This window comes from Podarcis raffonei, chromosome 3 (genome assembly GCF_027172205.1).
Source record: "Podarcis raffonei isolate rPodRaf1 chromosome 3, rPodRaf1.pri, whole genome shotgun sequence".
NCBI lineage: Eukaryota > Metazoa > Chordata > Lepidosauria > Squamata > Lacertidae > Podarcis > Podarcis raffonei.
The window spans coordinates 35,516,764-35,532,981 of record NC_070604.1 but is presented as its reverse complement, the minus strand read 5'-3'; the positions used below and the strand labels follow the sequence as shown (position 1 = coordinate 35,532,981).

Genomic DNA, 16,218 nt, shown 5'->3' with positions numbered 1-16,218 from the left:
TTAAAGATAGCTGTTCCTTCCAATGAACAATTTTTGCTTACTCAAGTATATGTTCTTTTAAGTACCCTTAAAAGACATTGTCCCCCTCCTTCATGGATCTAAAGATGGTTGATATTTTGCACTAGGTAGATGTAGTTTCATATAATAAATAAATTTGGCAAGCCCTGGGTTCAAATTATAGCTCAGCTGCGACTGCTTGATCCCTCAACTCCACATCTCCATTTGCAGTAACAGCATGATCATATTGGCCTGTCTTATATGGTTGTTATGAGGATTACTCAGATGCTTTTCCATTGCTTTGAGTGTTAGGAAAAGCACTGCATATGTAATTATTTGAATAATGATTTTTAAGTCAATCCTAATTGTACTGATTTTAAATGTGTATTGTGCAGTGAACCATAGTATTTAATTGAAATGCATACCTTTCTGGCTTATATAGATTAAAAGTGACATAAATACTGATCTCCCACTTCCAAATTATTTTCTCATTACTTAAACGGTTTGTTAAAATTTACTATAAGGGTAACACTAGGTTGTTGTTGTTGTTTACTCATGTCTGACTCTTCGTGACCCCGTGGACCAGAACACGCCAGGCACTTCTGTCCTCCACTGCCTCCCGCAGTTTGGTCAAACTCATGCTGGTAGCTTCGAGAACACTGTCTAACCATCTCTGTTGGACATCCCTGTTGTCCCCTTCTCCTTGTGCCCTCCATCTTTCCCAACATCAGGGTCTTTTCCAGGGAGTCTTCTCTTCTCATGAGGTGGCCAAAGTATTGGAGTCTCAGCTTCAGGATCTGTCCTTCCAGTGAGCACTCAGGGCTGATTTCCTTAAGAATGGATAGGTTTACCTATCACTGATTTGGACATGCGCCCGTATCTAAAATGCCAGCAGCCAGGTTAAATTTGTGCATAGTTACAATGCCAAGTGAGGCAGGAAAAAGCAGTCTCATGCTGTCTTCTGTATAGCTTAGCCACAGCCCAAAGAGTGCAGAAGTGTATCTTGTATGTCCCTTTTCATCCCCCCTGCCAAAATAGATATGTTCTTAAAGTCACAGAATCACAAGGCATTAGAGACAGAAAAGAACAAGTTCAGAAAGTCCGTCATTCTTCTGCCAAAGCTGGATTTCATTCCATAATTGTTATGTAATTAATGTAATATAAAACATTGTTTACATTAGTTTTATGATGAGCCAGAAAAGGACAGCTTTTGGACATAACTTTTCAGTCAGTACTACTGAAAGAAAAAGCTGGTAACTGGTGCCACCTCTCACGACACTGACAGGTACACATCTTAAACATGATTTCAACCTTGCAATGTGCCGTTTCCCTGCCAAAAGTAGCAGTTGCACTGTTACCGATAAGCTGTGTTCAGCTGGAACTCTGTACATGTTGTGATACTCTTTAGCTTTCGAAAATGGAAAAAAATGAATTAATTGGGCATTTACTTATTTATTTATTCATTAGCACACCACTTAAAATTAATTCCAATCTTCCTTAGTATTAAGGCTGCCTACTTTCTCTACTATCAAGGAATCTGTGTGCTTCACCTAGCGATGTAGATAGACCTGGGTAACATTGTAGCTCTGGAAATACAAAAGCTATCTGCTATTGTCATCTTTCCTCTTTCAAATTGGTCTTGGTACAACCAGATTGCTGCATAGCAACCAATCTTTCGTGGCATTTTCTGATAATTTCTGTTGGCTTAATAAAAGAATTACCTTAATAATGGATTTTGTCTCCAACCCATTTAAACTGGCTGCGCCTGCTTCCCACTGTGTAGTCAAGAACATACATCCTACTTACCCTGCATGTTTTGGCCCTACCCAAAAGTAAATAGGCAGTACATGTGTAGGACCAGGCTGTGGAGTTACCTGGTTGCCGTATTTGCAGCCAGGGTGGAATTTGCCCACAGACACATTGGGCTGGTTTGTAGGTTTTGTCTATCTCACAGCAATTGTCACAACTTGCTGGCAGTAAAAGGCATTGGGTTGGATCCTTAGTGTAGTCAGATGGGGTAGGGAGGAGCCTTACCCACCCCTCCAGATGAAAGTATCAGGGTACCCCAATAAAGAGGTCCAAGGGAAGGGATTCTGTCCATATCCCCAGATGGGAGCTAACAGGCATAGAACTCCCCAGGTGGCGTCCTAGAGGGGTCACCTGTATTTGATGTGCGTCATGTGGGGATCCTTAACCCAGGGTTGACCCTTATGAAATACATCAGCCAGCAATCGGCCTGGTTGATTCAAAATACATACCCAATGCCTATGCCAAAACCTACTGACAGCCGTAATAAAAAATGTGGCCATTTCGAGCCCAGTGTTGTCATGTCATTTATTGTTTCCTGTGCCCTTATCCCAGCGACCTCAGGCTCAGTGTTACTGAGTCTGCAAAATGAGTGCAACATTTGCTGCAGCTTGCTCTCCTAGTGCTAAAGCATAATTGTTATTATGCAAAAAAATCTGCACATTATCCCTGCACTATACAGTGGTACCTCTGGATGCAAATGGGATCCATTCCGGAGCCCCATTCGCATCCAGAAGCAAACACAACCCGCATCCGCGCATCTGTGCGCGTGGGGGTTGCGATTCGCTGCTTCCACGCATGCCCGTGACGTCATTTTGACTGTCTGCACATGCGCAAGCAGCGAAACCCAGAAGTAACGCGCTCCGTTACTTCCGGGTCGCCGCAGCGCGCAACCCGAAAATACTTATCCTGAAGCTACTTCAACCCGAGGTATGACTGTATTGGAATGATCAGTTTTTAGTTTGCCTAACTTTCAGTCTTTAAGGAAGAACTATAGGATTAAGTAACCGCTTAGAAATAAAATGTTACATTGAAAGTTAAAAATGTGCATCATGATTCAGCTAGAATTAAGCACTTAACTTAATTGTAGTTAATACCAGTTGAAATCAATGGGAGAATGAAGAATGTGTTTAACCCTCTTCCCTTAAATCAATGGGACATAAAAAGGCTTAACCTTCCCATATAGCAGTTATTCCTGTTTGCTTAAAGCAAGACCTGTGCCTATAATACCTTTAATGTACTTGGAGCTAAGTGTGCTTTTAAGAACTGCTGTTCAGAAGAACATTCTGTAAATGTCAGATACGAATGCAGCCTTATTGCATGCCTGAAATATTTCTTGAAAGACAACGCCTTGATTTTCTGACATTCAAGTAAATATTCCATGTGATGAATTATCACAATCAAATTTCAAAAGGATAATAATACTTGTGCATTTTAAAGTAAGTTAAAATATTGAAGAAGTGATTTTAAAGTGTCCTCACCCTGCATTTTCATGCTGTCAAATGCGATATAGTGTTGCTGTTGTACAAGTAAAATTATGTATGTAAACTTCATACGCATAAAGTTTTGGGATACCAATATCGCTGAGGTTGGATTGTGGCATACCATGTACAATATCTGCACCCAAGAATCCTTTCAGACTCTATCCAGTCCAATGATGCATAGTGAATAATCTTCTAGGATAAGGGCTCGTCCCTTCTTGAATAAGCTCTCATCTTGGAGAGCTTAATATTAAGCTTTTTAAATAAATAAACACCAGATCTGTAGTGGGTGATGTTGTTACAATCAAAATGGGCTTGATTCAGTGAATACTTGCAAGCCAAGTGAGCATGCAGAGATGCCTTGTCTTCTTGAGATTTATTCCAGTGTGCAACACAGCTCTCGGTTTGCAAAGAGATGCATGCATGGACTGAATCTGCTCATAGATATTTTGCTGCTTGAAACACGATATTGAGGTACATGTCTGGAACTGGATTTACACATGGGTAATAAACACCCTTCTGCCATTTGCAGCAGCGAACTTAGCAGCAGGACAATGATCCCTGCTATATCTGTTTATACTTCATTAGTATGCTTCCAGGAAAAGTAAATTTCTCATTACTGAGGTATTTTAAAGTGCAAAAAAACTGTAAGTACAACTATGATCTGGAACTTAATCTTAAATGTGGACTGGACTGCACAAGATATTCATGGAACATAACATGGAAAAAACTGCTGATTCAAATGTACAGTGAGTCAAAACAAGCAAGCCTAGACCTTGAGACCTACATCTCAAGTTTCACATATCAGTTCATTACATGGGACAGAAGCTTCTTTGCTCTGAGTTGAACTAGCAGTACAGTACTGAGTTATCTGTCGATTCCAACATTTTTTACCACTGGAACTAAAATTAGTCATGTTCTGCTTCTCTTTCTATCAGGAGCTGGCAGAAGTATGTGTGGCAGGGTGTCTCTGTGTGTGTGTGTGGTTTTATGGTATACAAACCATACAAAATTGAAACTCATACACAAATGACTAAAGGAGTGAAAGCATTGTGTAACCATTATTATTATTGACAATAATTTATCTAGCCCCACAAAGTGCAAGAAAATAATGTATAGAACTACAATAGAAGTGAGGAGACTTCCATTACCTTTGCTCTGTTCTGCACTGTCATCATAGCCCCTCGTGATGATCACTCTGTAGAGTAAAAATAGCTAAAATGATGACAAATGCCCATAGCAGACACAGCCCTGAGAATAATAATCCACCCCGCAAAGATCTCCGGTGACAATCGTAGCGAAACAAATGTTCGAGGGGTCTATTTTCAGGCAGAGCGCCCACAGACTTCAGTGATGGTAACCGCAAGATAGGACTGCAGGATTAGTGTTCAGATTCTTCTGTTGTTAAACAATTTCATACAGGAGATAAAGCGATTCACCATGCTAAAATTTAGAAAGCTTAGTACAGCTTCATCTGTCTGAAGATACTTGTTGGGATTAGAGATGAGAATTCATTGTTTGGGGGTGCAGGGACACACGCACGCACAGAGGGAAAATATTAAAAAAGTTTTTTCTCATTTTCCACAGCCACTCACTAGTATTTGATTATGGCACATTGTAACTTAGGGGAAATACTGGAAAAACCACCGCCACTGCCCTCACATAAAATATATTTGGTGTCAAAATGATAGTGTTCTCCTTTCACCACATCCACCCAAATTGAGAGGTTTTCCTCTTTTAAAAAAAGTTTCTTCTCTTTCAGCTTGATAAAATGCAGTTTATAATCTGTTTCTAAGCCCACATTGTTCCTTTTATGTTTACCACAATGTCAGTAATTTCTATTTTCATATTTCATTCCCCCTACTATACTTGTCAAATAGTAAAGACATGATTGGGTACTGTAGAGTACAGCAGTATGCACTCTGTCTCTAATGGGTATATTTAGTAATTTTTTGTTTGTACTAAACATTTTATTTTTTTATTTTTTGTTCAGTTTGGTATTCTTATAAAATAAAAAAGGATTTTTTTTAAAGGTGGGAAACTTGTTGCATTAATAAGTCACAGAGTACTGCATATATTCCAATGGCCAAATGCCTGGCATCATCCAAACCCATGGCATCATAGTGTTATGTGAGAACCAGACCACTGAGAGACTGTGCATTATACATACACTGAACCCACTGACCTGGTTGTTCAGGTTTTGGAGTCAGTTCAAGGTTCAGGAACCTGCTTTCTGCCATACCCCCCTGCTTTGTCCCCTTTTCCCTGCACTAGCCCCTTTCCTGGGTTTCTCGCCTAGCTTTGACCAGAATGGACATTTATTTAGGGAGGGGGAGAACCCTTAGGTAAACTCAATGCAGCTTTCATTGCAGGAAAATACAATCATGGAATCAAGATGTTTCTGGTATAAATTGTGACATTCGAACTCACACTCTTTCTAGAGCTCCACATTCCCTTTTGCAGTGTCTCTTGTGACGATCACCAGCTTCCTTGGGTTTTGCTTGAGGCATCTAAGGATACAGACTCCCATTTGGCAATTTCAAGTGAGTGTATGGTTGTTATATCATGAATCATAAAGACCTTGAGGATCTCCATTGCCACGACAACTGCAGCAGATGGGTGGAATCAATAGATAGCATTCAAACGCTCCCTAAATTCCCAGTACCTAGAAGCAGCTCCCTTTTGTGCATCAGTCACTTCAGATGGAGTTGAGGCTGGCTGGGAGAGTTAGATCTGTTGCTGAAATCTCCGTCAGATGAGCGTAGATAGCAATCCCTTGCAATTAAGATGTAGACTTCCAACACCGTTTTGTTGGCTTTGAAGGCAGGAAATATTTTTCTGTATTGGCAATGAGCTACTCTTGCAAGTGAAATAAAACTGCAACCCTGAAGGCCCTGGATTAGGGATGCTAAATCCTATCTTATTGCCTCTGTGATAGGCAGTAAATCATTGCTATAAAGCTGTCAAGTAGCACATTTAAGTTGATCAGGACAAAACAGGGGCATTTGGCTATTTCTGCTTCCCCACAGCATCACGTCTATCCATCTCTTGCCTCATCTGTACTTTTGCCATCTGAGCTCACGTAGAAGCTTTGGCTAATGACCCCTGCTTTTGCCTGGCTTGCTTGTATGTATTTCTAGTGTGCCTCTACATTCCAATGCTTTGTTTGCATTGACGTTAGATTCTTGGCAGCCTCAAGCATAGTGATTCTGAAATATTCCATTCCAACCTGGCCCTTGCATCAAGTCAGAGGTGTTGGCATGCTGTTTTGATTTTGTGATGGTTTAAGTGCAATGGGAGAGGACTGAAGCCAGTTGCAATGTTCTAGTGTGGTAGCCTCACACATGCGAATAGTGTTTCCGCATTGCTAGCTGTGGCAGGAAAAAGAGCCCCCACAGCCTCACATGCCATAGCAGATAGTGGGAGTCCTGTGTGCACGCTGCGTTCTGGGTCACAGGGACTGTGGGATTGCAATTCAGCTGAATAGTTAATAGTTACTTTATGTATTGAGACCCTCTTCATGCATTTTTAAAGACTACATTAGCATGTTGAAACAATGCGTAGCTTATGTTTTGACATTTAGAGTGTGAAGCTGTGGTTTTGTTTTGTTTTTTTAAAAATAGTAACCATGTAATGCCCAAGGGTGCATACGAAATGCATTTTTTTTAAAGTAGGGAGTGGCTCTCTTTATCTCTCCTTGTTTTTTATATTGATTTACTGTCAAAATCCAGATGTGAGATTTACAAGAAAAGCAGTAGGATTCAGCTGTCTGGATTTGGTGGAATTATTATTAAAAATGCTACTATAGTGTAAGCTTTAGAGGCAGACATGCCTGGTTTTGTGCATTGTATTTAAAACATTTGGGTGGAGGGGTAGACTCTCTTCTTGCAAACTAAATTCTGCATAAATCCACAACAACCTCTTTCCTCTCTTTTCTGTGAACTGGAGTGACCAGTTGGCCATTTAACTCAGTATTGTTGTTGACAATGAAATCCTGGAAAGCCATTTTGAATCAGAGGGGTCATTTGGGACAGGGGACATTCCCAGCTCTAACAGGACATGCTAAGGAATGAACCTGGAGCCTTTTTGCATGCAGAACAAGTGAGGAGACTTAAGATGGTATAATTACACCAGAATATAACTGATCCTTCCTTGGTGAAATTAAACAATGTAGGAATCAATCTTAAAATCTGCAGGCTTTCTGACTCTATACTGTACATTGACACTGGTGGATAATTTAATACTGTTACTTTGGACAGTTGAATGTCTAGTCCCATTTGCATCTGGAAAGTAGTGACTTGCCCAGAATGACTTTCACTCACCCATTAATCTTAGTATGGCCCTAAAATATGGAATAGGACAGATGGAATAGCACAGAATGAACAGGGTCCACATGGGTCTCCAGGCAGACAGTTGTAAGGCTGCTTGTGTGTTTTTTCTCTCATGAGTTGTAAAAACAGCTCCAACAAGCAGAGCATGGATACGCTTTCTACACTCCTGTCCTTTTCCCTAACTCAGGACCTTTTCAGTCTTTATAATCTCCATAGAATCAACACTTGTTGGCGGCAGGGGGGATTGGAATTGAGGTAGCAGTCTCCATCCTTAATCTGCACACTTTGATCAGCTCTGTAGTCACAGAGCCTGCGTGTATTTAAGTTGTGCATGCATAGGGTTGTACCCAGTGAAGCTGTCACATTCATGCAAGGACTTCAGTTTCCACAATGGAATTTCCTCTCACTTACCTTGCCTTGTAAACCCACCACACACCCCAGATTTGCTCTGGAAGGTTGAGGGAAACTCCAGAGCAGATTTGGGGTGTGTTCATGGGGAAAGAAAGAAGGAAACTTCAGCTGCACAAGTGAAAGTTCATATATGAACAGGACGACTTGGTTTGCTACAACTCATAGGCCCTTAAGGAAGCTCATCATAGTAACAGTAAGCGTTAAGGAAGAAATTGAAGTACGAGAAAAAGGTAGTACTGTAACTATATTAGCACATTCTCCTGCCTGCTCTTCAATGCTCAGTGTATATATTTGCAAATAAACATATGATAAGAACACCATAAACATCCACTTTTTCCTCCAAAAGAACCTGGAGCTGTAAATAGATACAATCTTTCTCAAATTTCCTACCAATCAGAAAAGTTGGGAGCGTGAATTGATGCATTCACTAAGTTCATCTAGCTCAAATCATACTCCTTATACATAACCCAAAATTTTTAAAGTTGGCTGTAGTCCTCTGGCTCTTACGATTGCCATCATCTTTCCTGTCAGAGGTCCTTCTGTGCTAGGCAAAAATTTAAACCCAGGAGACTTTTAACAAACGCAGCTTATTCTAGCATGGATCTGCAGTGGCAGAAAAAGGTGCATCTATTTAACACGCCTATTGTACTTTGCAACATATACTTGTCAACAATCTAAAATGATTTATTGTTCCCCATACTGGACTGCAGAACCTCTTTTAGGTTAACTGGCTACTTTAACCAGGCTAGGAGGGCGTTAGCAAAACTGTTTAATTCGTTCACCTGGTCAGAGAGGCTTGGAACAATAGCATGCAGGATGAGAAAGAAGTTGGTCCCTGGCCGTTCATAGAATTGTTAAGCAAAACATCTTCCCAAGATGAGTCAGCTCTTCCAAAGTCAACAACATCAAGAACTGCTGCAGTAGCGGGAAAAGCTCTTTAAATAATAGGAGGCCAGAAATCTGAAGTTGATACAAGAGCACTTAAGCAAAGAGCAGTTGAATAAATGAAGTCTGTAGGTAACTGCAGCTCTTGGATCCACTTGGAAGCTCAAGGAGAGGTAGCAATTTGCAAGTAATAAGGAAGTGCTAATTGCTAAAAGCACTACCTCTGTAGTATTAGAACTGTTATAGACCTATCCCTCTAATTAAAAAGGATATTTCCCAGTTGTGTTCTACTTTGTATTCAGTAGGCCTTCCAGCCCTGTGCTCTTGCTCTGAAGCCCTTAACTAGGAGAAGTACTGATGGAAAGGCCAGTGTTGTTTGTGAAATTATTCAGAATGCAGAAGAAATGTATAATTAATTTTGTTAACATCAGAGACGGGCAACCCATGGCCCTCCAGAAATTGTTAGACTCTGGCTCCCATCAGCACCAGCCAGCATGGATGATAGTCAGGGATGATGGGAATTGTAGTTCAACAGCACTTGGAGGACCACAGGTTCTCCATCCCTGACTTACCTTGTATTTCCTTTCCAACAATGGGACCTTGTTGTTCCATTATTTACACAGAAACTCTGCGGGTGCCTCTGTTCCTCAAGGGTTCCTCAAGGAAGGCCACCAGGTCTTTCAATCATATGATATCAACATTATCCTTTATAAAATGCATTTGATTAGCATAATTGCTTATAACTTTTTCGGGGCAATGCTTGCTTTTAGGATTTTGGTATTTAGTATTTGCTTTAGATGCGTTTTATGTTAATAAGCTGCCACAAGAGTTTGATTCCAAGCCAAAATGTGGGGGGTATAAATTACGCTAATGAAATAATAGATTGCCATGCAAGATCAAATAACGGGTCCACGCAGTCCAACATTCTGTCACTAATGTTCATGATCCAAGCTGATGAAAAAGGCACAGTGAATATATAGTTGTCTCCGCCTGTTAGTCATTAGTACAGGGTAATTAAAGGTAGAGGGACCCGTGACAGTTAAGGCCAGTCGCGGACGACTCTGGGGTTGCAGCGCTCATCTCGCTTTACTGGCCGAGGGAGCCGGTGTTTGTCTGCAAACAGTTTTTCTGGGTCATGTGGCCAGCATGACTAAGCTGCTTCTGGCGAAACCAGAGCAGCACACGGAAACGCCGTTTACCTTTCTGCCGGAGCGGTACCTATTTATCTACTTGCACTTCGACGTGCTTTCGAACTGCTAGGTTGGCAGGAGCAGGGACCGAGCAACAGGAGCTCACCGCTTTGTGGGGATTTAAACCGCCGACCTTCTGATCAGCAAGCCCAAGGGGCTCAGTGGTTTAGACCACAGCAACACCCACGTCCTAGACAGGGTAATTAGAAACCTTTTAACCAGTGATGTTGAGTTGGAGGATTTTCCGAAAATGTTTCTGCTACTCTAAAGCAATAGAGAGTAGATTTATCATGTTTATTTGATTTACATTTAGTAAACAAAGCGTATCATGGTTGCTGTTGCTTTACCTGTTATATAAGCATCTATAACATTTCCCCAATAAATAGCTGAACTGAAATATTTGGCTAAAGTAAAAAAACAATAAGAACAACATCCACTTGGGGTGGCTAAATGTTTTATACTCAAACAAATACAAAGCTTTATGTGGAAGTTATTTTATTGGGAATGCTTATATGATTGTTTTAAGACTTGTTTGTTCAGTAGTATACTCTTTCCTTACACTATTTAAATTAAAGAGGGAATGAAGGCACTGAAAACTGTTAGCATACTAATGTGTTGGAAGTGTTTTTGCTTCCTAAGTCATCTGAAAAAAGGTAATTCCAGTTTTGCTAGATTTAACTAGCACTTGTCTTTATTCAGTTTCCAAATTTGTATTGCATTGTTTTAATCCATTTGAAGTTACTAATTAGTTTTATAAAAGAATGCATTTTGAAAAATGGACACTGCAATTTTCTGTTGCACATCACTGGGTTGTATCCAAGGGAGGCATAAAATGATTCTTTTAGCAAAAGTCAGGGCACCAGTTTTTTGCCAATCCTTCGTAACTACTGAAATTCTGTGTGCTGCGGAAGGCCCTCCCTTGCGATCCTCTAAAGCAGGGAGCTTAAGTGAGTAAGAAGGATAAGTGGGAACTAGGTGCTTCTAAGGCAGGGGTCAGCAAACTTTTTCAGCAGGGGGCCGGTCCACTGTCCCTCAGACCTTGTGAGGGGGCCCGTACTATATTGGGGGGGGAATGAACGAATTCCTATGCCCCACAAATAACCCAGAGATGCATTTTAAATAAAAGCACACATTCTACTCATGTAAACACACCAGGCAGGCCCCACAAATAACCCAGAGATGCATTTTAAATAAAAGGACACATTCTACTCATGTAAAAACACGCTGAATCCCAGGCCGTCCACGGGCCGGATTTAGAAGGTGCTTGGGCCGGATCCAGCTCCTGGGCCTTAGTTTGCCTACCCATGTTCTAAGGCAAAGCCACCACTGAACACAACCCACTGTGTTCAACCTGTAATCCTGGAAGCCCTCATCATCAATATTTAAACATTTCCCAGCTGCTGTAGTGCGGGCATTGAGACAAATGATTTCAATCTGCCATATGCTGGTTATTAGTAAAAATTAGCGACAATGGGAACTGCAAGGATTCCTGAAGCATCTAATGGACATTGAAATAAAATATGTCTGACATTTCACATTTCCATTTGAATTATGCATGTATTAACAACAACTATAGTTCTGATGAGAGGGGAAAGGGTCAGTGCGCTGTTAAAACATTGATAAAGTTAGTATATATACTAAATTTCTATTCAACCCTTCTTCCCAGGGAGGCAACCAGCCAAGTGGCACAGCAACGCAATTAACAATAACAAGAAAACTTTGAAAACATTTTTAAAAATAAAAAAAATTAAAATCATTAAAAGTTACCGCATTATTTTTTTTGCCTTTGCTCTTTTGTCTTTAAAGATATGAAGCTTTGCTCATCACTTCACCTTCATGCCAGAAAAGCTTCACATGCTGCATTTCTGTGCATTAGATATTGCTGTACCTTGGGCATCTGTCAGGGGCTGTGGAACAAAATCCTCAAAATACGTAAATAAAATAGCAATAATGCATTTGCTGTATAGTTTGATTATGCACCAACAAGCATTTGAGGCAGAAACAACTGAATGAATGTTGCAAGCTGTGAATGTATCATGTATCAGTTGTTGGATTGCTTTACATCTGATGCAGAAGCTGCTTGAGGAGTCAGTGGACAGCAAGTGTGAGAGAAGTAACTGCTCGGAGTTTGGGTCTAATGACATGTAGCTTATATATGGTAACTCTTTATGGTAGTAACTTAATTTGGGACACAGAAGTTGACATTATCCAGCTATGTACCCCCAACAGCCATTTTAAATGTACATCACAAGTGTTCCATAAGGTAAGCTCTACAGTTAATTTGGGCATATTTGTTAAATGAGAGGTAACAGAGTAACTAGATAAAATAAAGCACACATATCCAGTCATAACAAGGAGCTTGGGAAACACAAGAAATGACTTGGTTTTCTTCCTTAATCTTAGCATCTTTGGACTTGATTAAGTGACACTTGAAGCAGTAGAATAAGATGTGTGAAAGAGCACGGATGAAATTTGTTTGAGTGAAAGATATAGTGGTACCTCGGGTTAAGTACTTAATTCGTTCCGGAGGTCCGTTCTTAACCTGAAACTGTTCTTAACCTGAAGCACCACTTTAGCTAATAGGGCCTCCTATTGCCACCGGAGCACGATTTCTGTTCTCATCCTGAAGCAAAGTTCTTAACCTAAAGCACTATTTCTGGGTTAGCAGAGTCTGTAACCTGAAGCATATGTAACCTGAAGTGTATGTTACCTGAGGTACCACTGTAGTGGTACCTTGGTTTACAACCATAATCTGTTCTGGAGGTCTAGTTGTAAACCAAAACAGGTTGTAACCCAAGGTGCACTTTTGCCAATGGGGCTTCCCAAAAAAAAAAGAAAGGGTTGTAATCCAAAAAAGGGCACGCACTTCCGGGTTTGACGTGGTTGTAATCCAAAACGGTTGCAAAGCATGGAAGCAGAGGTTCAAAAGAGAAGAATGCATGTTAGATGGTTAGTAAAACAGATGCGAATGAAAAACGTGATGCATTACACCTGAGCTTAGAGTGCCATGCCTCAGGAAAGGAAGACAGACCATATTTGAGTAAGTTTCATATTAGGGTTTACAGAGAGGATTAATTAGGGTTTAATCAGGGTTTACAGAGACCCTGTGCTTGCTCCTGCTCCTTTCCCTGTGTTCAGCATTATGTGGTGGTTGTCAATCAGTGTTTACAATAAACAAGTAAAGCAGCCACTGTTACTTGCCTGGTCTGCTGCTGTGCCTTCAATAGCAACTTGCTCTGTAGATAATGTTGGACAGTGTTCTCAAAGCTACAAACATGAGTCTGACCAAACTGCGGGAGGCAGTGGAAGACAGGAGTGCCTGGCGTGCTCTGGTCCATGGGGTCACGAAGAGTCGGACACGACTAAACGACTAAACAACAACAACTGTAGATAATAGGAGATGGTAGTTCATGCTGTGAGTAGTTTCTGATATCTGAAAAGCGTGCTGCTGTTAAAGGAGATGCCGGCTAGGGTGTGTGTTTCTAGTTCTTTGGTAATTCTGGAACTCTAGATCACCCTGAAACTTAGTTGGAGAATGCTGGAAATTTTAGTTGTACAGATGAGGGGATTCGAATAAGCATAACATTTCCCCCCTCCTTTCTGTACACCAAGCTGCACTGCTGAAATCCCCTTTACCACACAGAATGGAACTGTCTCTCTTAATTTGCTTTGAGCAACACTATACTGTATTACTCACCGACTCTCACCAGTTTAAGGGCTGGTGAAAATCTTAGCATCTCTCCAGTTGTGATGCCTTGGAAAGAAAGGGAGCAGAATGTATTTGGAGCAAATGGTATCATGTGCTACTTAATAGTATTTAGCTCACAGGATGGTGGTCATGGAACAGTAGAATAGATAGAGACCAGATGTCTACACAATTCATCACCCCAGATTCAGGAATCTAAAGAGTCGGACTCCAGAGACGGGATGATAAATTTAGAGCTGAAGAAGTAGCAGATGTCCATTAAGCATCTAGTTATTTATTACAGAAATATTGTATATAAGAGGAAGCAAATGGTCGTCATCATCATTGGAACACCTGGCCTCTGCTCTTGAAACCTCAGAAAATGATCTTTTGGATCTTCTTCCAAATGGGAACTAGTCAGTAGTTTCCATTTTCTCATTTGCTTTTATAGTTGCTGTTTAATTGTCCATCGTCTTTCCACAGCCTGCTTCAAACGCCTTCATTTTTTCCTTAGATTAGGTTTCTGGCAGATGCTCCTATAGGTTGTCAGGCAGTCAGCCAGGATGCACACAAAAGTGTTATTATTTCAGCCCCCCCCCCCCCCGTTTTCACTTTGCTATTTGGAAAGTTAGAAAAGAGGTATAAATATTTCTGGCTACGTCAGATTCTCTCCTTTGGAACATATCCCATCCTCCTGAATTAGGTTTCCCATTCTCATCATTATATAGTATCATCCATTTTAGTTCCTTATAAACAACCTCTCCTCAGTAAGTCAGATATTCACTGCTATTAGCCATGTACCCATGGAACGCCATGTGAAGGATAGCAGATAAGAGGTAGCCCTTCTTACCGGGTACTTCTCCCTTTTTTTGTTTGTGTGTGGATGCCCCCGATGCATATGCATTCTCCCTAGCATATTTACACTCATTTACACTGCCATGGACCATGTAATGTGCTTTGCCCGTACTTTACACAGTGCTGCTTTTGCACAAGCAGTTAGAATTTAGACATGCTAAATCCCCCGATTTAGTAGAAGGTGAGGCGGCCACAGCCTTCCCATTTTATTTGCCCTGGGGGTCCAGTCTTCCCATCTTCCACCTTGCTGTAGTTAGAATTGTCAATAGAACAAAAGAAACCAGATGGGCTGGAGGTTTGCTGTGTGGCTTTGGGGCTATTTAGGGATGTAGGAAGTGGTCTTCTGTTGAGTGAGGGCCATCAGTGCTGCATGCTCAGCATTGCCTTTGCTGACTAGCAGTTGCTCTCTTGGGTGTTAGGCAGGAGTCTTTCTCAGCCCTACCTGCAGATGTTCGGATTGCATCTGGACCTTTTGCATGTAGAGCATGTTCTCCCCCCCTCTCCCACAACACACACAGAGAGGCCAGTTCCCTATTTTTGGTAAAGCGAGAAGTAGGAAACAATAAATTAACAACAAACAAACAAACAAGCAAACAAATCTGCTTTTCACACTTCAGCAGACCTCCAAAAAATAAATAAATGCTGGACCTCAACCTCAGCTCCAACTCGATATCAGAATTTTAATTTTATTTATATAGTTAGCTACCCTATCTTTAGCGAGCAGAAGAACTGCAGGTTGCAGCCCTGCAGCAATGGCTGGTTTTTTATTTCCACAATTTGCTCCGGAAGCATTTACAACAATATGGTGTTGTTGTTGTTTTTTAAAAAATCATGCAAATTGTCGTGCGTATGCAAAATATAAGGACAATAGACTGCCTGGTATCGTTTAACAGACTTCTTCAGCCTGTTGTTCTCTAGCAGTGATGGCTGGGGGTAATGGGAGTTGTAGTCCAAAACATCTGGGGGGCATCCAGTTGAGGAAGGCTGATTTAAGATAATCCAGTAAAAGAGCAAAAATAAAATAAAATGGGGAAACTGCAGGGGGTTTTGAAAATGGTCTGCCATGGGAAACTACAGTGTGAGTGACATTGCTCAGACACTTGCTCATGGTTTCTGACTTGCTAAGCTGCAGTAGACCTTTTAGCACCCTGTCATGTGTAATTTAAGATGACGCTCAGTCAGCAGTCAAGCAAGCAAGCAAGCAGTAATGTGGCCTGTACTTGGCTCCAGTTTGAGCTGGTAGCTGGCATTCATTTTTTAAACATATTATTACTATTATTATAAGCAGTTCAATTAAAAGTTGTCAGCAGCAGCTCTCACACTGTTTATATATCTGAAGTGTCTGCTTGACAGTGACAGGCACCCCAATGAATAAACTCCCTTTTGGAATTCTGGAGAAATGAAAGAAGCAAACGGTCAGACTCTGTTTTGTGTAAAATTAGAAGCCAAATATTTACTTAAATATTGCCTATAAAAATGTTGCTGAAAGACTGCAGTGCTAGACTGTGTTAGATTGCACCAAGTTACTGGCAGAACAACCACAGAGGCATTACTGGCAGCATTGAAGATGCAACACA

General features: G+C 41.0%; 1 protein-coding gene across 38 annotated transcripts in view; it reads left to right on the top strand.

Moving 5' to 3' along the window:
* The window catches only part of DST (dystonin), a 304,267-nt gene that overhangs the window by 45,553 nt on the left and 242,496 nt on the right, over positions 1-16,218 (top strand). The window lies entirely within an intron of this gene.